Raw genomic sequence first — 23,335 nt, 5'->3', positions numbered from 1 at the left:
ATCAGATATGGAATTTAAAACATGGATTATGGAGAAGCTGAATGAGCTCAGCGGAAACTTCAAAGAACTCCAGAAAAACTACAAGGAACTCACAGAAAATTACGTGAGCATGAAAAAGGACATAGAAGCTATCAATAAGAGCCAGGAGGAAATGAAAAATACGATCTCTGAATTGAAGAACACAGTAGAAGGAATTAAAAGCAGGCTAGAGGAAGCAGAAGATCGGATCAGCGAGCTGGAGGACAACCTACACAAAAACTCCCAGACAATGCAACAAAATGAAAAAAGACTGAACAAGACTGAAGAGGTTCTAAGACAGCTGCAGGACAACATGAAACGTAATAATATCCGTATCATAGGAATTCCAGAAGGAGAAGAAGAGCAAGGGATAGAAAACCTCTTTGAAAAACTAATGACAGAAAACTTTCCTAACATGACGAGAGAAAGAGTCACGCAAGTCCAGGAAGCACAGAGGGTCCCAATGAAGATGAACCCCAACAGGCCCACCTCAAGACACATCATAATTAAAATGGCAACATTCAAAGACAAAGAGAGGATCCTAAAAGCAGCAAGAGAAAAACAACTAATAACATACAAGGGTACTCCAATAAGGCTATCATCAGATTTCTCAGCAGAAACACTACAAGCCAGAAGGGAATGGCAAAAAGTATTCCAAGCAATGAAAAACAAAGGCCTACAACCTAGAATACTATACCCAGCAAAGCTCTCATTCAAAATGGAGGGTGAAATAAGGAGCTTCCAAGACAAAAGAAGGCTAAAAGAATACATCTCCACCGAACCAGCAATGCAAGAGATGCTAAAAGGTCTGCTCTAAGAAGATAAAGAAATAGAGAGAGACAGAGAAGAACACGAGTACAAAGGGGAAAAATGACAATGAATAAGTACTTATCGGTAATAACCTTAAATGTAAATGGATTAAATGCTCCAATTAAAAGACATAGGGTAGCTGAATGGATTAGAAAGAATGACCCACATATATGCTGTCTACGATACCATAAAAGTCCTAGAGGAAAAAATAGGCAGGAAAATTTCAGATATCCCACGTAGCAACATTTTCACTGATATATCTCCTAAGGCAAGGGAAATAAAGGAAAGAATAAACAAATGGGACTACATCAAACTAAAAAGTTTCTGCTCAGCTAAAGAAAACATCAGCAAGATGAAAAGGAAACCAACCATATGGGAAAATATATTCGCCAATGACATCTCAGACAAGGGATTGATCTCCAAAATATATAAAGAACTCATACGACTCAACACCAAGAAGACAGACAACCCAATTAAAAAATGGGCAAAGGACCTGAACAAACACTTCTCCAAAGAAGACATACAGAGGGCCCATAGACATATGAAAATATGCTCAACATCACTAGCCATCAGAGAGATGCAAATAAAAACCACAATGAGATACCACCTCACACCAGTCAGAATGGCCATCATCAACAAATCAACAAACAACTTGTGCTGGAGAGGATGCGGAGAAACGGGAACCCTGGTGCATTGCTGGTGGGAATGCAGACTGGTGCAGCCACTATGGAAAACAGTTTGGAATTTCCTCAAAAAACTAAAAATGGAACTGCCTTTTGAACCAGCAATTCCATTACAGGGATTATATCCGAAAAATCCTGAAACACCAATTCAAAAGAACCTATGCACTCCAATGTTCATAGCAGCACTATTTACAATAGCCAAGTGCTGGAAACAACCTAAATGCCCATCTGTAGATGAGTGGATCAAAAAACTGTGGTACATTTACACAATGGAGTTCTATGTAGCAGAAAGAAAGAAGGAACTTCTACCATTTGCAACAACATGGATGGAACTAGAGAGAATTATGCTTAGCGAAATAAGCCAGGCAACGAAAGAAAAATACGTTATGCTGTCACCTATTACAGGAAACTAATGAACAACACAAACAAATGAGCAAAATTGAACCAGAGGTATGTAAACAAGGAGTAGACTAACAGTAACAAGGGGGGAGGGGGGAGGGAGAAAAGGGGTAAGAAGGGGAAGTGTAAAATCAAAGAACATGTATAAATGACCCACAGACATGGGCAACTGAGTGGGGACTGAATGTGGGGGAAGGGAGGGGCAGGATACAGGGAAGCAAGAGGGGAAAAAAAAAAAAAAAGAGAGACAACTGTAATGGAAAAACAAACAAAAAAATTTTTTTTAGTGGGGGAAAATGAAAATATGAAGAATGGAAATGCCAGTTCAGTGAATATTAGGACAAAGATTTTCCTTCACATTGTATATTTTTCTCCCTATTTGATCTCTCCAGAGTTTGGCATTCTAAACAAGTAAGTAATGACTTAAGTTTCTTTGCATAGACCTAATAAGACCAGTTGTTAATAGAGGTTCCTTTTTCTGAACAAGCCTTTGACTGGAATGTCAAGCCTAAAGGAGACATGCTTGGGCTCATGTTGTTACCAAAAAGCCCTAACGAACTGGGAATGACTTTCAAAGGTAATAAAAGCCCGCGAAATAAAAGGCCTGCTGCCATGGTTGGTTGTGCGGTCCACAGCAATCTCTCCAGGGAAGGAACGAAGGTTGTTTTCCTGAAAGATGGCTAGAAGGGACCTTAAGGCACAATGGAAAACCAGAAAGACTTGGAAAGGACAGGTGTGTACAGGCAAGGATGAATGCCAGGTATGTGGCCCAGCTTCTGTGCACTGAAGAGCAGACTGAGGGCCACCCTAAATGTTCCTTGGGTAAGTTCCAGCAAAACAGAACTAAAGATCATAAGTGATCATTTGCTGCTCTTGTTATGCTTATGCAAATGAACAGGATAAATTAAAAATGGACTTAATGTAGTCCCTTTAAAGACAAGGAGAGTAATCTTAGGGAGAAAAATCAGTATTCAAGGAAAATCACAATGATCAGTGGCAGACTGTAAAGTAGGGCAGCTAACCGTCTTAAAAGTTTCTTCTCATTTAAAAAATGGTTTCACTTGAAAATTAAACCATATCTGTGATATCACCAAAGAGATTCAAGTTGCAGGCAAGTAGAATGTCAAGTGCCTTGCAACTGTATGTCTTCCCAATAAGACAGTCTTACAGATTTAGAGACTTTTTTGTTGGTTATGTTACATAAATTAACATGTGTTTTCTGTTTTCAAAGGGCATAAGCCTATGACCGCATTACCTGAGTGATTGTCTGTACGCATAAGCCTCACTTAATCCTCTCTGCAGCGCTGCCTCCGGAGACTCAACAGTTTGGCTGAACTAAATGGCTGAGTTGGTGAAGAATGGGGTGGTCTGTGGGCTTCACTTTAAAACTGAATTCTCTTTTCTATCCTAATGGCTTGGACAGAAAGGGCCCAGAGGTCTGAGAGGGGGGAAACAGAAACTATTTCCCTCAGCCCAAACTAAATAAAATGGGCAAAAGGGTTTTGGACAGGAGAGATGTGCCTAGCACACCTTCCTCCAAAGAAGCCCTTTTTTTTTTTTTTTTTTTTTCCTCCTAATGTGGAACATTGAAAAATTAATCCCTGCCTTTTGCCACCTAGTAGTTATGGATTGAATGATGCTTTTTAACCCTTTTTGCCAAATCTGTTGCCCCCAGAACACAACAAGGATGCCAGCCTGCTAAACCAAGCACGCCGTTGTCCGGAGACAGCCAACTGACCTGGAGTCTGCACGATCCTTCCCCATGTGGGAAGGCCACCCTCCCCTCCACACCCCCACTCTTATTAGGGATTTCTGGACCCAAGGCTAGGTAGGACGACGACCATGTCCAGCTTGAAGCAGCTAGAGGAGCTTGAGACCTTCGCCCATTGTCCTTTACAAGATTACAAAGGGTCTTAATATCTGAGAGGGAGGGATAGTTATTTTTTACGAACCATGGGTATGGACTTGGGGGGGGATGCTGGGGGAGGGAGATACTGGGTGGAGGGGAGTAAAGGGGAAAAAATTGGAACTACTGTAACAGCATAATCAATAAAATATATTTAAAAAAAAAAAAAGATATGGTCTCTAGCTTTTCTGTTTCCAGTATTCAAAATCTTTTTAATAACAAGGCAGGATCTGGGGATAGTTTTTATAGCCATGGGGGGGCCCCCTGGCCTCTTGCATGGTGGAATTTCCAGCCCTTGGATTGTATGGAGGGTTTGGTGTGGCTGCGAGGGTTTCCTGGGGCCTTACTCAAATGCTTGTACAACTCTTGGCCCTTTCCAGGACTAGAAAGCAAGATGGTGCCACAGCCCTTGGGGGAGTCCAGGGCCAGCTAGTCGAAGGTGAGGATCTTGCCCTGGGCCTTGAGGATGTGGCTCCCGGCAGAGCTGCTTACATGAAATGCACACACCTTCAGTTTGGGCACCTCCTGCACATGCACGTCATCGGTTATAGTCCCTACAATTACAGCAGTTTTGCTCTCTTGGCCACGAAGCTTTATCTTCTGGGTCATCCAGGAAAGGAACAGAGGAGGTTCGTTGGTCCAAATCATGAACAACCTCTTCAGCACCACTCAGCTGAAGGTTGATTTTTCTGGTTAGAAACCTGTATAGCTTGACCAACAGCCTTAGGCAGATGTCCTGGCCCTTAGGCTCCTTACGGAAACTTTCGTCTTTGTTGTGGCTGTTGACCTGTCTGCTCTCCCTGTCTTAAGCTTTATACTCCAACAACATTGAATGGCTTGTCTCCTATATGTCCTGCTATTTCTTGCTTCTGTGCCTTTGCTGAGGCTGTACCATGTACCTAGCATGCTGTTTTCTTTCTTTCTTTGCTTGGCTACCTCCATTCATCCTTTTGTTTCATCTCATACTCACATTCTCCAGGCAGTTCCCTGACAGTCTTTTTTTCCTCCTTTGAGGCTGTTAGGTATCCTCCTCTTGGTTCCCAAATTCCTAGTGTGTAGTTCTGTTCTTACATTTACTAACTGTACTTTAATTGTCAGGGGTGACCCTGACCTGATCTAGCTTGTGTTTCTGACACCCTGGAGGATTGGGGCTGAAATAGAAATTAAGGTGAGATACAGAAAAGTAGAAAAAGTATTTTCTGTACCCTTATTGACCCTAGTCCTTGGAACAAGGAATTATACTTTACTCAGGGGTTAGGTTCAAAGGTGAAAAACACATATATTTGTCAGGTGGAGTGCCAGGAAGTAGAAAGCACGGTTAAATGAAGATATTTGAAGAGATTTTAATAAGGGAATGTCTAGGCAAAACTCACTATGTTTTCCTTCACTCTCACACATAATGAATTTGTGGGTTTCTTTTCCATATTGACCAAATTCTCTGAGCTGGATGTCCTACAATTCAACTCAAATTTGAAACTAGTCAGAGTTAGCACAGGCACCATAGGTTAAGGACTCAGATCCACAAGCTCTGCACTTCAGATGCCAGTCAAAAGTAATTAGTTTCTAGGATACCCACAACTTTTGTCCAACTTGGCTATAAATTGGAGGTTCCCACATCCCCATCCTCAGGGTCAATAATTTGCTAGAGCAGCTCACAGAACCCAGGAAAACAGTTTGCTTGCTCTTTCTGATTTATTACAAAGGATAGGTTAAAGGCTAAAAGGGAACAGTCAGATGAAGTGATACCTAGGGTGAGGGCTGGAAGGGTCCTGGGCACAGGAGCTTCTGCCCTTGAGGAACTAAGAGGCATCACCCTCCTGGCAAGTGGCTGTGTTCACCAACCCAGAACCTCATACTTAAGGGATTTTTTATGGAGGCCTCATCACATAGCCACAATGATTTATAAACTCAACTTCCACCCCTTTGCTTTTTCCAGAGAATGGGGCGGGGCTGAAAGTTTCAAGTTTCTAATCAAGGCTTGGTCTTTCTGGTGATGAGCCTCCATCTAGGACTCCACGAAGAGCTGCTTCATTAGAACAGAAGACATTCTGATCCCCCAGGAAATCTCAAGGGATTTAGGAGCTCTGTGTCAGACACTCATCATCTAGGGAATTAGAAAGGTCTTAGTTCTAGATCAGGAATAGGTGGGGGCAGTGTCAAACACTAAATATTAGAATGAAAGGTTTTCCTAGAAACCTCTTTAGAAGGGTTTTAAGAGGTCTTTTATCAGGAACTGGGACTAGAGACCAATACATATATCGTTTTTATTATTTTACAGAGACGACTTAAAAGGTGTCCACTGTATATAGGTGTTGTATTAAATGTGGCGAGGGCGCGGAAGTAATACTAGCAAGGAGAATGAATGAGTCGGTTGGAGGGCTGCCGCACGCTCTGGCAGGTCAGCAGCGAGCGGCGCAAGGACCTCTCCTTTTATTGAGTTTTACAAGTATACTAAAAATAGAAATCAATAGAGAGGGTAAGGAATGAGCTCACAGGCACATTCCAATATTGATTACAATATACAATTACTTACTTGGGATTACAACAAAAGGAGGTTAATATATAAGCTATAAAGAATGATTCCTGACAAACAAGACTATATATAATTTATAGATTCAAAAACAGAAAATTACAGGAATTCAATCACCTATTCTTTTAAGACTATGGGAACGGCTACACTGTTCCTTAAAACATTAACAGAAAGGACACAAGGTTAAGCACTACCAGCACTACCTGTGCTCGGCTTTGTTTGGTTTCCTTGTCAACATCAGGGAAGATGGAGTACTCGGCAAGATTCCTTTTAAGTCACAGGATGTCTTGAAACCCTGAGACCCGATCAGTCAAAGACTGTCGGCGCCAGCAAGTCCAGCTCGCCAGCTCAGGTCATAGAACACCTGGGCCAAGAGGCATGCGAACATGCCTGAGTTTAGGAACCTTGATTTCCAGCATCACTTCATCACATAGCCACAATGATTTATAAACTCAACTTCCACCCCTTTGCTTTTTCCAGAGAATGGGGCGGGGCTGAAAGTTTCAAGTTTCTAATCAAGGCTTGGTCTTTCTGGTGATGAGCCTCCATCTAGGACTCCACGAAGAGCTGCTTCATTAGAACAGAAGACATTCTGATCCCCTAGGAAATCTCAAGGGATTTAGGAGCTCTGTGTCAGACACTCATCATCTAGGGAATTAGAAAGGTCTTAGTTCTGGATCAGGAATAGGTGGGGGCAGTGTCAAACACTAAATATTAAAACAAAAGTTTTCCTAGAAATCTCTTTACAAGGGTATTAAGAGGTCTTTTATCAGGAACTGGGACTAGAGGCCAATACATATATTTTTTATTATTTTACAGAGACGACTTAAAAGGTGTCCACTGTATATAGGTAAACCACAAGGGACTGTGCAGTACCCAGGGCTTGTAGTAGCAGGTTCTATTTCCACTTCTGGGCTTGTGGGAGCCATGGGAGAGGGTGTTTACAGAAACCCAGATACAGAGAAAGCTATATAAACTAAGTTACTGACCAAAGCAGAGACCTGTGAGATGACTCTACTGGGAAATAAACACCTTGACTTTTTTCTCCTGCCTTTCCATCTCCTGCCAGTGCCCCCCTCCGCTCCCTTTGACTAAACCCACCTGGAAGCCAGCAAGCAAAGCAGCCTGTTGATGTAGTCACTGGCACAGCACATGGTGGGGAGGGTGGAGAGAGGTTAAGGATCGAGAACAGAAGACATCCTGAAGAGCAGATAACCCAAAGTATCTTTGAAATTCCCTAAAATCCACCTCAGCCTCTTCTCCACTTAGTCTTGAGGTTGCACATATGAAACTTTTAAATAAGTGACTTACCATAAAATGATGACAAATGCTAAAATCTTTCCTTTATTCCTTTTCCTCTCTTGACTATTTGTATATTTTTGGAGAAAATGTCTATTCAAGTTTTCTTTGCTTATTTTTTAATTGAGTCCTTTGTTTGGCTATTGAGTTGCAGGAATTCCTTATACATTTTGGGTATTAATCCTTTATCAGAGATATATCATTTCATAGGCTGTCTTTTCATTCTGTTGATTATATCCTTTGCTGTGCATAAGTTCTTAATTTTGAGGTAGTTCCACTTGTCTATTTTTACTTTTGTCATCTGAATTTTTTGTGTCATATCCAAGAAATCATTTTCAAGATTAACATCAAGAAGCTTTTCCCCTATGTGTTCTTCTAGGAATTTTATAGATTCAGGTTTTACATTTAATCACTGTTTCATTTTTTATATTGGTAGTGTTTCTTCTCTCTTATTTTTGTCATTCTTGCTAAAACATTATTTTTATTGACATTTTCAAAGAACCAACTCTGTGTTTCATTGGTTTTCTCTTTTGTTTTTCTGTTTTTCACTGATTTCTGCTTTTATCCATATTGTTTCAGTCCTTCTGCTTGCGTTGGGTTTATCTTGCCCTTCCTTTTCCAAATTCTTGAGGTGGGAGCTTAGATCATTGATATGAGAATTTTTTCTCTTTTCTAATTTAGTACTATGAATTTCTCTCTCAGCACCACTTTAACTATGTTCCACAAATTTTGATATGTTGTATTTTCATTTTCATTCATTTCAATGTATTTAAAAAATTTTTTTCTGGGTATAAAATTTATTAAAATAGCTGAGCTAGAAATTAAATCCGCTCTGTTAGACTCCAAAGTCTGTGTTCTTTCCTCTACAGAAGATAAAATTACCTCATAAATCAGCAAGAATTTCTTGAAGGCAACTTTTACAGATAAGTAAAATAATTCTTTATCCTCCCTAGATCTCAATTGGTACATGTATCAGTCAGGGTTCTCTAGAGAAACAGAAACAATAGGATATACATAGATATAGAAAGATAATAGATAGATAGATGATAGTTTGTATATTGGAATTGGATTATTAATTATGAAGGCTGAGAAGTCCACGATCTGCTTTATGAGTCTAGAGAATGAGGGAAGATGGTTGTGTAATTCAGTCCAAGTCTAAGGGTCTGAGAGCCAAGGGAGTCTTCTTTTCATACTTTTTATTCTTTATTATTTAGCTACCTCCTCATTCTCCTATGAAAATAGAAAATATCCTTATTGTTGTGGATCCGCACAGTAAATCTCTATTTCTAAGGTAGTTTTGCTAAAGTCTCAATAGTTCAGTAGTATTTCAGTGTCTTCCTTCATCATCCTGCTACCAATTACTTTTAGAGTCTTCAAATAGCTATTGCATACATTCTGTCCAGGTTTTATGACTATATGCAGTGGGAAAGACAGGATAAAGTGTGCTTACTCCATGTTCCTTGGACTCACTCCCTCTGAGCTCAAGCGCTGGGGCAGCAGCTCAAAAGGCACCAGTGACAAATGAGGAGGAACTAAATTGTCTGTTATCAGGGTGAGAGCTGGGGGTGGGGGGACAGCTTTCTGCCAGACGAAAGTGCTGGCAGAGGCCATTGTTTCTTTTCTGAGGCCCCTCTGCACCTCTCCCAGAGCTGGCAGGTGGATACCATCCAAGTCAATATACTTATTTCCCTTGAGACTTTCTCTTCGACCCCTGGATTAGTTTAGAATTGTGTTATTTAGTTTTCATGTGTTGGAGATTTTCCTGTTATATTTTTGTTATTGATTTTTAGTTTAATTCCATTGTGGTCAGAGAACACATTATGATTTCAACTATTTTATATTTGTTGAGGTTTGTTTTATGGCCTAGGATATGGATGATCTTAGTGTGTATTCTGTGGGCCTTGAATAGAATGTGTATTCTGTTGTTGGGTGGGGTGTTCTATATATACTGATTAGATCCTTGGTTGATGATGCTGTTGAATTTTCTATATCCTTGCTTATTTTCTGTCTAGTTGTTCTATCTGCTGTTGATACGGTAGGCTTAAGCCTGTCATTTTATTTTATGTTTGTTCTTTGTGTTTTTGTACCTCTGTTTACTTTCCCCTGCCTTCTGTGGGTTGCTTGAACATATTTTCAGGATTCCATTTTGATTTATATATAATATTTTTGAGTGTATCTCTTCTATAGTTTTTAAAATAGTTGTTCTAGGCATTACATAATACACACATATCACAGTATACTGATGTCATTTTACCAGTTTTGGTGAAGTACAAAAACTGTACTTATTTTTTTGTGTGTGCGTGTTACCCTCCTCCATTTATAATATAATTGTCTTAAATATTTTATCTACATACATTTAAAACCACATCAGCATTTTAATTTTTTCTTGAACCATAAAACATAATTTAGCAAACTCAAAAGAAGGATATCCGATAGTATTTATCCACATATTTGTGTACTGTGTTCTTTTTTCCTTCTGGATAATCCAGGCCTTCATTTTTTATAGTTTCTTTTCTGCTTAGAAAACTTCATTTAACCATTCTTTTAGGAAAAGTCTGCTGCCAACAAATCTGTTAGTTTTCCTTTGTCTGATAATGTCTTGGTTTCCCCTTCATTCCTGAAAGACATTTTCACTGGGTATAGGATTTTGGGTTGCCAGTTCTTTTCTTTCAACACTTGAAAAATTTTGTGTCATTTTCTTCTGTCTTCCATTGGTACTAATGATAAGTCCACTGTCATTCTGATTGTTTCCCCTCTATTGGTGAATGCCATTTTTCTATTTCTGCTTCCAAGATGTTTTTGCCATTAGTTTTCAGAAGTTTAATTATGACATGTCTTGGTAGGGATTGTCTTGGGTTTATCTTGTTTGGGGGTTGCTCAGCTTCTTGGTTTGTAGGTTTGTGTCTCTTGCCAAACTTGGGCAGCTATCAGTCCTTATTTTTTTCTAGTACTTTTTCAGCCCTGACCTCTTCCTCTTGTCTTTCTGGAACTCCTATGACATGAAATTTACATCCTTTGTAATAGCCCTCCAAGTCTTTGAGGCTCTGTTTATTTTTTTCAGTCCATTTTCTCTCTTGTTCAGATTTATTAATTTCCATGGTTCTGTTAGTTCACTTATTCTTTGCTCTGTCACCTCCATTCTACTGTTTATTTTGTTGCATGTTTATGTATTTTTTTAATTGTAGTTTTCCCATTATGTTTGTATCTTTTCAAAGAATCAACTTCTGGGTTTATTGATTCTTCATGTCATTTTTCTCCCTCTATTTCTTCAATTTCTTTTTTTATTCATATTATCTATGTTCTTTGGGATAATTATGTTGCTATTTTCAATTTGTTGAGTATTTAGGTTATTAATTTTTAGTCTTTCTTCTTTTCTGGTAAAAACATTTAAGACTACAAATTTAAGTATCACTTTTTCTGCATCTCAATTTTGTTATGTTGTAGTTTTATTTCCATTTCACATCTAAGTATGTTTTTCATTTGTTATCTTTTCTCCCTTAAACAATGGATTGTTTAAAAATGTTCTGAAATTTCCAAACATTAGGAGACATTCATGTTTTTGTTTTTGTTTTTTTATAATTGAGGTTTAATTTAACTACATTGTGGGCAGAGATTGTGGTCTGTATTATTGGTAACTATTCTTTTGAATTTGTTGAGAATTGCTTTATAACCCAGTTCAGCAATTCTCAGAAAGTGTAGTCTTTATTCAGATCCCTGGGGATTCCCAAGAGCCTTTTAGGAGATCTCTGAAATCGAAACTATTTTCATAACAACACTGGCACATTATTTGCCTTTTCACTGTGTTGCTATTTGTACTAGTGGTGGGTAAAACTGCTAGTGTCCTAGCATGAATCCAGGCAGTGCAATCAAACTGTATTATTAGTGTGAAGGCTGAGGGAGGGAGCAGTGGGCCAGTGGGTCAAAGGCAAGATTCCACAGGGATTTTCCATCTGGAGCAATGGCCAAGGATGAGAAGAGTGTGAGGCATGCTGGGATTGTCTAGGTGTAAGTTTTCAAATAACATTCTAGATAATGAGGCTCATACTGGGGCCTGAGATAGTGTCGGTTTTTTAATAATTTAGGCAAAGAGGAGGGGCAAGGAGGGGCAGTTACATACACATCAACAAGAAAAAGAACTTTCTCAATAAGAGTGCCCAGCCATAGAATAGTCTGCCCCACAGGGTAGTGGATTCTCCATTTTGATTTGTTTAAAAAGAAGTTAGGTGACATTTTTCAGGGAAACTAAGAGGAGAGTTGGGCTGCAGGGCTTCTAAAATTCTAACAGAAAAATCTTAGAATGAGTATAGTATTTGGCTATGTCTCCCTCTAGTGGCCATTATACAGAATTAACAAAAATGAATTAAAAATCTCATACCCCTAAAGCTAGGGTTTGTGACTTTCAGAATATCTAAATTACATTTTACAGTAAATTATGCACGACATATATATAGGCATATGGGCATTTATTTTTTGAATCACATTGATGATATGTCTAAATTTGAAGTGGCTGCCTTAGGAAGACACCATTGGGTAGTAAACTTCAGTGCCAGGTGCGTAAGGATTGGGGTGGAGCATAAGACAAATTAGATTCCTGCCCTCATGGGGTTTATATTCTAGGGAAACAGATGATCAATAATATTTAAATGAGGAAGTTTCATCCTTTAATGAGAGTTATGCAGGAAATAAAGAGAGTGTTGTGGCAGGGACTAAGGAGGATGAACTACGTCGGATAGTGTGGTCAGGGAAGATATTTTGAAGATGTGATAGTTAAGATGGAAAGAGGCAGAGAAATAATCTGGGCAGGGAAAACAAGTGAAAAGGCCGCATTATGGGAAAGTTTGGCCTCCTCTAGTTGCTAACAGAACACTGGCACAACTAGAACAAAACAACAGAACAACTAGAACAAAATTAGCAAGTGGCATAAGGCATTAGTTATGATTGAAGGAGATGTCAGGGCAATCTCAAAAGCCAGGGAAAGTTCACAAATGACAACTTTCATTCTTTTTCAACAGTTTGTATTTACTTTAAAAACTAATTTTGGTGAAATTATCTATACCTGTACTGTGTTTCTAAACAAATGGAAGAATTATTTTTAAATGAGAATTTGATTTCATAATAACTGACTTCATCAGACCATAGATTTTCTTGGCACTAAACATTCTTTTTGTACGAGTATTTGGTAGGGAATTAAAACAGGATTTTGAATTAGAACAACAGGTTCATTGTTGAAAAGCTTATTAACTTACATAGGATATTGTTCTCTTGAAGGAGGTGAACGTCACATTCAAGGACTGGCATCCTCCTGGGGAGAAATTGGAGCTCTCTCTCTCTTTTCACGAATATGACTTCCATATTTGAACTGCTTTATCCAAAAAGAAGACTTAACCAGAGTTAGCCAAGCCCTAAAATATGATCGTTCTTCTTACGCAGTGTGAAAATGTGAAAGACTTAACATTACTTATACTTTGTCAAAAAAACTCAGAAGAGTTTCAAATTTAAACCTCAGTGTAGAGTAGTCAGCCTTTTTTGATCTAAATATTTCTTACTTTAGAAGAAGCACTGTGAGAAATGAGGAAGATGAGCACTACACAAAAGCAACACTGTTAAGTTTATGAAAGGAAAATATTCAGTGTGACTGCATGGTTGGCAGACAGCTTGTATACAGTCAGTGAGCCCACTGTGCTTTGCTCTGTTAGACCAAGGAGAGTGCCTTACCTACCTGTGCATTAGCACCTTGAGCACTAGGGAAGTAACAGTCTAACAGGATTATGGTAAATCTCACTTCATTAGATAATGCAAGATATGCGCACATGTTAGTTTTCCAATCAGAGAATGCAATACTAGGCCCTGGTTTAAAACAGGCAGCTTTAAGAATGGCACTTGGCTAGAAGAAGGAATGAAGAGGGAGAGAAGAGGCATAAATGGATTGACTGTATCATCAAAGGTGATGCAGCACAAGGAAAAGAACATTAAGGTTGTCTACTAACACTGCCACCCAAAATACTTCCCCTCCCTATAGGGAGTGAGAGCAATAGTTAACTAAGGGTCTTCAAATTCAACTAGGATTAAATATTTTTATTGCAAGTTAAATCATTTTATAAAACATGTTAGTGTAAGTATAGTTTGGAGTATCTGAATCCTCTATATTACATCTTTGTGAATACTGCCACATGATTTTAATGCCCAAGTATGCATTTTTGTATATAATCAAGATGATGCTAAGTGATGAAATTTAACTGCTCTGTTAATATCTATAGGATTATTTTATTGTTTTCCATAAAGAATATGATTAATACTAAAAACAAAATTTGCATTTTGTTACTAACAGCTAACAACATACAGTCTGTTACTCATCAGCTCATGCCCACATTTATTCCTGGGATACGTTGTGGCTGAACTGACCTACTGAAAGTAAGGTTTCTTCATGTCATTTACTCTGTATGTGCACTTACTCAGTGATGCCAAGACTCAGCCACTCAAAAGTTCTGGGCATCATAATGTTCACATTCTAACTTTGGTAATGAGTTGATGGATACTGCATCAAAAGCCTCTTGATTCAGTCCACATGTTGGGTTGTAATCAGCTGTGCCTATAAGATAGGTCAAATTGAAAATAAATGCTGGCTAAGCAGCTGACAGAGTTTCGAGGAAAAAGTTACAGTGTTCAGTTCCCAAAGCATTCTTTCTGCCTAGAGTACTCTATACCTGCCACTTGACCTGGGTTTTACTTTCTCAATTTAAATATCATCTCCTCAAAAGAATAAATTAAGGAACAATATCCATTTAAAAAACAACCAGAGCCCTGGCCAGATAGCTCAATTGGTTAGAGTGATATGCCAAGACTGCAGGTTTGATCACTCGTTAGATCACATACAAGAAGCAACCAACAAATGTATAAATAAGTGGAACAACAAATTGATGTTTGTCTGTCTTTTTTTCTTCCTTCATATGTCTCTCTTAAATAAGTAAATAAAATAAAAAACAAGCATAAATAAAAACATTTTTATAAAGAGAAGTCAATAGCTGGACAAATTCTAGATCAGAAAGAATTAGAGAATTAGTGAATTAGGAAATAGTAGTGAGAAATTCACCCAGCACCCAATGTAAAGAAGAATATAAACAATTGGTTAAATATGTGGAGGATACATTTTGGAGGCTTTAGATGTATCTTATAAGAGTTCTAGAAGAAAAGAAAGGAGGAAGTTATGAATAACCAATATTTGATGAGATAATAATTAAAAAAATTCTAAAAGTAAAGAAAAATATCCATTATTAAGTTAAAGTGCATTCCCAATACCAAGTGGTATATATGTTAATAAATCCACACAGTAGGCACATTGCATCATAGATAATGAGAAAATCTTAAAGCAGTCAGAGAGAAAAGACATGTTATCTACAAAGGAATTACAATTTAATAATAGATGTCAGAAGACAAGGGAGTAATATTACAAAAGTATTGAGGAAAAATAACCATCAACCTTGGCTTTCATATCCAGTTAAACTATCATTCAATCAAAAAAAAAAAAAAAAAAAAAAGGAGAGTAAGAACTTGACACAGACTCTTACTGAGGAAACTTAAGAATCTTCCGTTTTTTTTTCCCTCAAATAAGGAGGAGAACTGAACCCAGAGTGGTCTTCAGACTAAGGTATGTATATTCTTGTGATTATATAAAGAATTTGCCAGGGTACTGGGGTACTAATAGTTAAGAGAATCTTTAGCTTGCATGTATACTTTTCCTCAGTGACTCCTGTGGCTTTTTTCCTATCTCCTCTTTTATAACTGCCCTTCTTCCACTCTTCAGAAAGAGAAAAAGGCATACTCCTTCTTTAATGAACTTTTCCTTAATTTAACTCTTCATTCCCTAATAATTGTCAGAGTGCATTGACTAAGTGAGACTAGTGAGAATAAAGCAAAGAGAATGCTGAAAGAAATGAATGTTAAAAATATTTTTCATCTCCAACTTTTCAGTTATTCTTTTTTAAAAAGATTTTATTTACTTATTTTTAGAGAGAGGGGAAGGGAGGGAGAAAGGGAGGGAGAGAAACATCAATGTGCAAGAGATACATCATTTGGTTGCCTCTTGCATGAGCCCAAATGGGGACCTGGCCCATAACCTAGGCATGTACCCTGACTAGGGATCAAACAGGTGACCTTTCAGTTCGCAGGCCAGCACTCAATCCACTGAGACATACCAGACAGGGCTCAGTTATTCTTTTTTTATTTTTAATTTATTTGTTATTTTCCTATTACTGTTGTCCCACTTTTTTCCCCATTGCTTCCCCGCATGCCACTCACCCCTTCTCCCACGGTCAATCCCCACCCCATTGTCCATGTCCATAAGTCATTTATACTAGTTCCCTGACTAGACCCTCTCCCTTCTTTCTCCCCTTCTCCCCTCCTCTCTGGTTTCTGTCAGTCTGCTCATTGTTTATATGCCTCTGGTTCTATTTTCAGTTCTTTTTTTTTTAAGTATATTTTATTGATTATGTTGTTACAGTAGTTCCAATTTTCCCCCCTTTGCTCCCCTCTGCTCAGTACCCCCATTCCCTCCAGCAATTCCACCCCCCTTAGTTCATGTCCATGAGTTATGCGTATAAGTTCTTTGGCTTCACCCTTTCCTATATTATTTTTAATTTCCCCCTGTCTATTTTGTACCAACCGATTAGGCTTCTTAGTCCCTGCACCATTTACCCATTTCTCCCCCTCCCTCCTCCCACCTGATAACCCTCCAAATGATCCCCATACCTATGATTCTGTTCCTATTCTGGTTTGCTTAGTTGGATTTTGTTTTTATTTTTTAGATTCAGTTGTTGATAGTTTGAGTTTGTTGTCATTTTAGTGTTCATAGTTTCGATCTTCCTTTTCTTAAGTAAGTCCCTTTGACATTTCATATAATAATGGCTTGGTGATGATGAACTCCTTCAGCGTCACTTTGTCTGGAAAGCACTTCATCTGCCCTTCCATTCCAAATAATAGCCTTGCTGGATAGAATAATCTTGGTTACAGGTTTTCTTTCATCACACTGAATACTGCTTGCCAGTCCCTTCCTGCCTGTAAAGTGTCCTCTGAGAAATCAGCTGATAGTCCTATAGGCACCCTGCTATAGGCAACTCTCTGCCTCTCTCTTGCTGCCCCCAGGACCCTGTATTTATATTTCACCTTTGGCATCTCAACCATGATGCATCCTGGTGTGTTTCCTTCTGGGTCCAGCTCACCTGGGACCCTCCGTGCTTCCCGGACCTGTATGTCCATTTGCAAAATTCAGGAAGTTTTCCTCATTTTTTTCAATTCTTGCTTCCTTATTCTGCACTGGTTGACTGTTTTTTTCTTCCTTATGCTCCAAATCATTGACTTGAACCCCAGTTTCCTTCCCCTCACCATTGGTTTTGTGTGGCTTTTCCTTCATTCCATTTAGCATAGCCTTCACTTCTTCCCTTATGTGTTTGCCATACTCAAGCATATCTGTCAAGCCTGTGAGCATCTTTATCACCAGTGTTTTGAATTCTGCATCTGTTAGGTTGGTTATCTCATGGTCGCTTAGTTCTCTCACTGGAACCTGGATCCATTCCCCCTTTTGGGCCATACTTCTCTGTCTCCTCATTCTGACAGGCTCCTGTGCTTATTTGCCTCCGCATCCCAGGTAGAGCTGTCACTCCTGTTACGTTGTAAGGGGCGGAGCCTTAGGGATTTGTCAGTACAAGGAGACCTGTTTCACCACATTGTGGTGCTGTATGTGGGGCAGGGGTCTGAGAAGGAACAATGCCACCTGCCCAGCACTTGTCCCTTTTCCAGACACCTCTCCCACTTCCACACCGGACTGGCACCCCTCTAGCTGCTGCCCTGGCCGTTGTTCCAAGAGTGGGTGGGTTTGCAGATGTTCTAGGACCGTGGGGGCTTTTTAAACAAGTGGACTCTGCTGAGATCGGCAGTTTCTGCCTCCTCCCCAACCCCTACTGGTCTGCACAGTCAGAAGCAATGAGGCTTGATTTCCCTGTTGCTGGGTCTGTGAATGTTCCCCAGGTGTCCCTCCTGACTTTAAAATGTGTGACTGCTCTTTCTGCCGGCCTGCTGCTGCCGCTGCTGCTGCTGCCACCACCACCACTACACCGCGTTTTCTCTGCCCTGGCTCTGCCTCTCCTTCCTGTCTGGATCAGTATTTCTTCTTTATATCTTTGTTTGTTGGACTTCCATGCAGTTTGATTTTCTGGAACTTCTGGTTGTTTCTAGTTTTGAGATAGTTGTATTCCTTCTTAGTTGTGGAGGAAGATGCAGCGTGTCTGTCTATGCCTCCATCTTGGCTGGAAGTGTCTCAGTTATTCTTAATAGTCATCCCAAGATGGAAAGGAAAACACTATCCTGAAAAATGCAAGGACCTTACAGCACTGTGTATACTATTAAAAGTAAATTGTCCTAGCAGCTAGCATATTACAGTATTCTTTTGCTAACAGGAAGTATAATAAAACTTACTTAAACATTTTATACAGTGAAATAAAATAAGGAACGATTGTAATCAGAATGTTTATAATTTTGTAAAATGGTTTTAACAAGTTTATTGAATGACACAAGACAATCTAAAAGAAGTCATATAAAATTTTATTTGCAGATGTTATTCAGTGTAACTTGAAAAATTTGATAATCCCAGGAAATAATGCAATGGCCAGGATCAGTGTCATCAACCTTAACTGCTTCAGGTGTTCAAAGAGTTTCTTTTTTCTCCTACTAAATACACAGTGTTTCATCATAATATATACAGAATTATTTTTGAATTTTATATATAATTTTAAAAACATGTATTTCCAAAATCTAGCATTACAGTACATCATATATATGCACATATTTACTGAAAGACTATCCTACTCCTTGATTTATAAAGTTTCATTATTTTAGCTACATCTTACATTTCATTTTTATAAATTAAGAAATGAGAAACAGCACATAGATTTACTTATGCTTTAAATAATTTATTAAAAAATAATTATATTAGATCTACATAGTTTTGATCTTGACTACTTTCATTAATTTATCACAGAGATGTGTTTAATAATTTATTTCTGACAATAATTTATTTTCTGATATTCCTTGAAATGCATATGAACACATTTATTTTCATTAAAATGCTTAAGTTCCTTTTAACTCTCCCTCCTGCCTCATGGGCTGTTGTCTCTATATATTTTGAGTCACATAAAATATTGTTTGATACAGCTAATCTTCATATATATTTATCCCCATACTTACCTTTTCTGTGGCACTTCATTCCTTCCTGCATTTTTGTGCATCCATCAGGGATTATTTTTCTCTTTTAAAAAAGCAAGCCTTTCCAAAGATGGTAAGTTCTAGAGGCAAGAAGAAGGGGACAAGAGTCTATAGAAGCAGCAGTAATTGTAGAGGAGTGTCACAAGGAAATTTCAGAAGTCTGAAAACTTCTGTACCAACCTTAAGGCCTTATGATATGCCCTAGAAAGAGACAACACATGCCCAGGACAAACAAACAAACAAACAAACAAACAAAAAATGCATTCAGGGGGACTTCCGGCCAAGATGGAGGCTTAGACGGACGCTCTAGGTCTCCCTCTACAACTAGAGAGGAATACAACTACTTCAAAACAAAGGATAACTAGAAATTCCAGAAAATAAAACTACACGGAAGCCCAACATATGAAGTTATAAACCAGCGGCGCCCTTTGGGCAGGTAAGAGCAAAAGAGGGCGGCGCTGTTTGCGGTCGCACCTGGGACAGCGGCGGGGAGAACAATCCCGGCTGCAGTCGAACCCCCAGCAGCTCGCGACCCCAACGCTGGGGAAAGCAGCCACCACATCGCCTTGAACAGTGAGGCCCAGGGGGGCGGGAGGACGGATCCCGGTCTCCTAGCGGAATAACTGTGTGAATCCATCTTGGACCCCCGCCCCCAAAGAAAGCGCCACAGGGCTGCGAAATAGGTCGCGGACAGGCACCGGTCGCTGGATTGTGACGACAAAGCACCACGGCACAGCAAGAAAGGTTGCCGGCGCCGGTCGCTGGGTCATTACGAGTACACAGGCACTGCCCCCTACAGCCGGCCCAAGAAAACAGAACGCATCTGTCAAAATGAGGCAGACAACTATAGAAATCCCAGTGGCACAGCTCACCAGGCAACAGATGGAGAACCTGACAGATGAACAGATAAGAAACCTGTCAGATGCTCAGTTCTGGGCCATTGCTATCAGGTGGCTTACAGAATTCACAAAAGATCTGGAAAAAGATGAGAAAGAAGTGAAAAACCCTCATAACGAAAGGAACAAAACCACATACGAGACAGATGGTGAGGAAAAAAAATCCAGAGTTCATTTCAACAAACTGGAATATGGAGAAGGAACAAGCAGTCAACCAATGCAGCGAGAGGAAATGGGAAGCAACGATGAGAGGATCAGAAACCTCTGGGACAGCTATAAAAGGCCCAACATAAGAATCATTGGTTTGCCAGAGAGCGAGGAAGATGAACTAGAACTTGAAAAATTGAGTGAAAATATAATAAAGGAGAACTTCCCAGACTTGGGGAAGGAAATAGACTTACAGGTCCAGGAAGCACAGAGAGTTCCAAAAAAACTGGACCCAGGGAGAACCACTCCAAGACACATTATAATCAAAATGTCAAAAATTAAAGATAAAGAGAGAATCTTAAAAGCAGCAAGAGAGAAGAAAAGAATTATGTACAAAGGGGTCCCAATTAGACTATCAGCTGACTTCTCAAGGGAGACCCTGCAGGCAAGAAGGGACTGGCAAGAAATATTCAAAGTAATGAAAATCCAAAACCTACAACCACGAATACTCTATCCAGCGAAATTGTCATTCAGAATAGAAGGACAGAGAAAGTGTTTCCAGGACAAAATAAAACTGAAAGAGTTCATTAGATCCAAACCACTGTTATATGAGATGTTAAAGGGACTTGTTTAGAAGAAGGAGGATCAAGACAATGAAATCTAAAATGAAAACTGCATCACAAGAAACAACAGAAGCTAGGGAATTGAAACAAAGGCAAACTAAACAGGCAACGAGAGTGGAAAAAGAACTATAGGTATGGGGAGCATATTGGGGGGAGGTCAACAGGGAGGGGGAATGGGGAGAGGGAGGGAGATGATATAGGAATTGAGGATCATGGTAGGAGGGAATGGAACAGACAGAGAGAGGTTGAGAAGAGCTGTGTACACAACTAATGGACATGATCTAAAAGGGGGGGACGACTGGAGGGGGGGGCCACTGGGTGGAGGGGAGCAGAGGGAAGGGAAATTGGCACAAATGTAATATTATAATCAATAAAACACATTTAAAAAAATGCATTCAGGATCACAAGAGCTATTTACAGCTATTTACGGCTATTCACAGAAGACTTTACTAATTTGTGAAGAAGATATGGTCAAACAAGAATGTATTCTTGTCCAGAGTGGGGCAAAAGTACGTTTATAGTTGTGAGTACACAAAACAGAGTTTATTCTTGTATTATTATTTATTAATTATTGTGTTACTTTCCATATCAACAACTTTCAACCTGTTTTTGCCCCACCCTGTATACATATTATAATCAGCTGAGGTTAAGTAAACCAGAATGTGATATATAGAATCAGGCATTCTTGATTTCCACTATGTGACCTTGGTAAATCATATCTCCTCTGGGTCCTTAGTTTTTGTAAAACAGAGATAATAACTCACTCTACCTTCCTCACAGGGCTACAGTGACAGATAGTACTGTGAACCAGTGAAGAACATGGGCTCTGGAGTCAGGTGGGTCTGTGTTTAATCCTCAACTATAATACTTACTTGGGTATATTAGGTAAGTTTCAATGTCTTTAAGCCTTCATGTCTTCATTTTACAAATGAAATTAATGATGGTAACCTCAGGATTCACCAGAGTACGCTGAGATTTTTGCACAATTCCTGATATATGATAAACAATATTTTCTATTATTATGTAACTGAGAAATGAGTAATGAAATAGAAACACTCTGAAAATTATTGAGTTACATAGTTATTAACAATTATCATTATCACAAGTCTTATTTTGATACTTTAAACTGATTCTCTCTGTTCTTTCCAAAGTCCCGAGTAAAAGAATCCCTGTAGGAACGTGACTATAAGCAATGTGGTTGATCAGAAGGGGACTGAACAAACCATTCAGACATGAGCTTCTTTTGAAAGAGTGTGCTTCATGCTGGTTACCTAACTGATTATCTTTGTTGATCACATATAGGTCTTAAGAGGGGCATTCTAAATGTTTTCTAGTTAAAGTACTATAAGTCTTAAGTGGCCCAACAAATGGAATCCTTTGATGGAGGATGTTAGAAATAGCAAGAGACAAAGGGCACATGAGAACCAATATACTAGCTTTGTGCACTTTTGCCCAGGGCTGGTTCTAGAGAGAGAAACCATATAAACTCCCCCTTTCCCCTAACTTTAAGTACCCTGTGATCTGCAAAATTTTATAAATATAGAAAACAAATCATACCCTATTTAAAGAAACAGAAACGAAGAGTAAATATTTCTGTATCTCTACTTGCAAATTCAAGGAAGATAATTTAAGATATTTTTAAATATTTCAAATGTTTATTTTTTAAAATCAGGTAATAGAATTAATTCAGTACAACATTTAAAAGCATAAATGATATGCTTTTCTTCCCCTTTCCTAGTCACCCTACTTCTAATCTTTAGATTTAACTACTATGACCAACTTTTTATTTGTCCTAGACATTACATATGAGTATGAATATGCGTATATGTGTATGTGTGTGTGTGTATATATGTGTGTACACACATATTTGTTACAGGGATTTAATTTTATGCAATTGCAGAAGTTGGCTACAGTCTTTGTTAGGCTGTTATCTTTATATATGGTGCTGGAGCTTAAAATCTGATAGACAGATAGTTGAGGGAAGATGGATATAAAATAGGAGAGAGCAAGCTGGAACCCATGAGCATGAGCTGGAATCTACAAGGATAAATTGGAACACTTACCAGTTCTCATGGCCTCTGAATTGGTGTGGTGTCCTGCAGAAGAAGTTGGTACCCTCCACAGAACTAAACAAATACTCACCTGGGCCACAGAGTTGGAGAAGCTTCAGGGGAATCCAGGGGTGAGTGAAGCAGTTGCAGGTCTGGCTGCTGCCATATGCCAAAGAGATTAACCAGCAGATAAGCAGCAATGTGTGTTAATTGCAAAAGTATCTGTTTCTACCTTGTACGCATAAAAATGAAAATGGCTGCTGTTTTACTTCTGCCTTTCAGATCTTATGCAAAAATGTCTCTTGAGGCTCACTCTAACTGAAAATATACATGGAAAGGGATTCTGGGAAATGTAGTTCAGGCTAGTCAAATCAACTCACTGCTGTGGTTCCCCTTATCCATGGTTTCAGTTTCCCACGGTCAATATGGTCCAAAAATATTACATAAAAAATTTCTGAAAAAAACAATTCATAGTTTTAAGTTGCACGCCATTCTGAGTACTGTGATGAAATCTTATGCTGTTTCACCCAGGACACGAATCATCCCTTTGTTCCTCTCTAAGCTGTTGACCTAGTTTTTTAGTTGCTGCCTGTGTTATCAGATCCATTGTTTGGGTATCACAGTGCTTTTGTTCAAGTAATGCTTATTTTACTTAATGATGGCCCCAAAGTGCAAGATTAGTGATGCTAGAATTAATATATGCCAAAGAGAAGCCATAAA

At 39.0% G+C, this 23,335-nt stretch overlaps 1 long non-coding RNA gene and 1 pseudogene across 1 annotated transcript; both read right to left on the bottom strand.

Moving 5' to 3' along the window:
- Positions 1 to 4,028: 4,028 nt before the first annotated feature.
- LOC150006010 (large ribosomal subunit protein eL18 pseudogene) lies at positions 4,029 to 7,500 on the bottom strand (annotated as a pseudogene).
- A 10,717-nt stretch (positions 7,501 to 18,217) lies between these two features.
- LOC150006009 (uncharacterized) lies at positions 18,218 to 22,893 on the bottom strand. The gene is made up of 3 exons (XR_016511718.1): positions 22,707 to 22,893; positions 18,881 to 18,978; positions 18,218 to 18,364 (listed from the first exon to the last, which is right to left on the bottom strand). It is a non-coding gene; the product is annotated as an uncharacterized LOC150006009 (long non-coding RNA).
- Between the last annotated feature and the right edge of the window lie 442 nt (positions 22,894 to 23,335).

The sequence above is a fragment of the Furipterus horrens genome, unplaced genomic scaffold (assembly GCF_987537825.1).
Source record: "Furipterus horrens unplaced genomic scaffold, mFurHor1.1.pri manual_scaffold_6, whole genome shotgun sequence".
NCBI classification, from domain to species: Eukaryota; Metazoa; Chordata; class Mammalia; order Chiroptera; family Furipteridae; genus Furipterus; species Furipterus horrens.
Note: the sequence above shows the minus strand (reverse complement) of the source record. Positions and strands in the feature narration are given on the sequence as shown.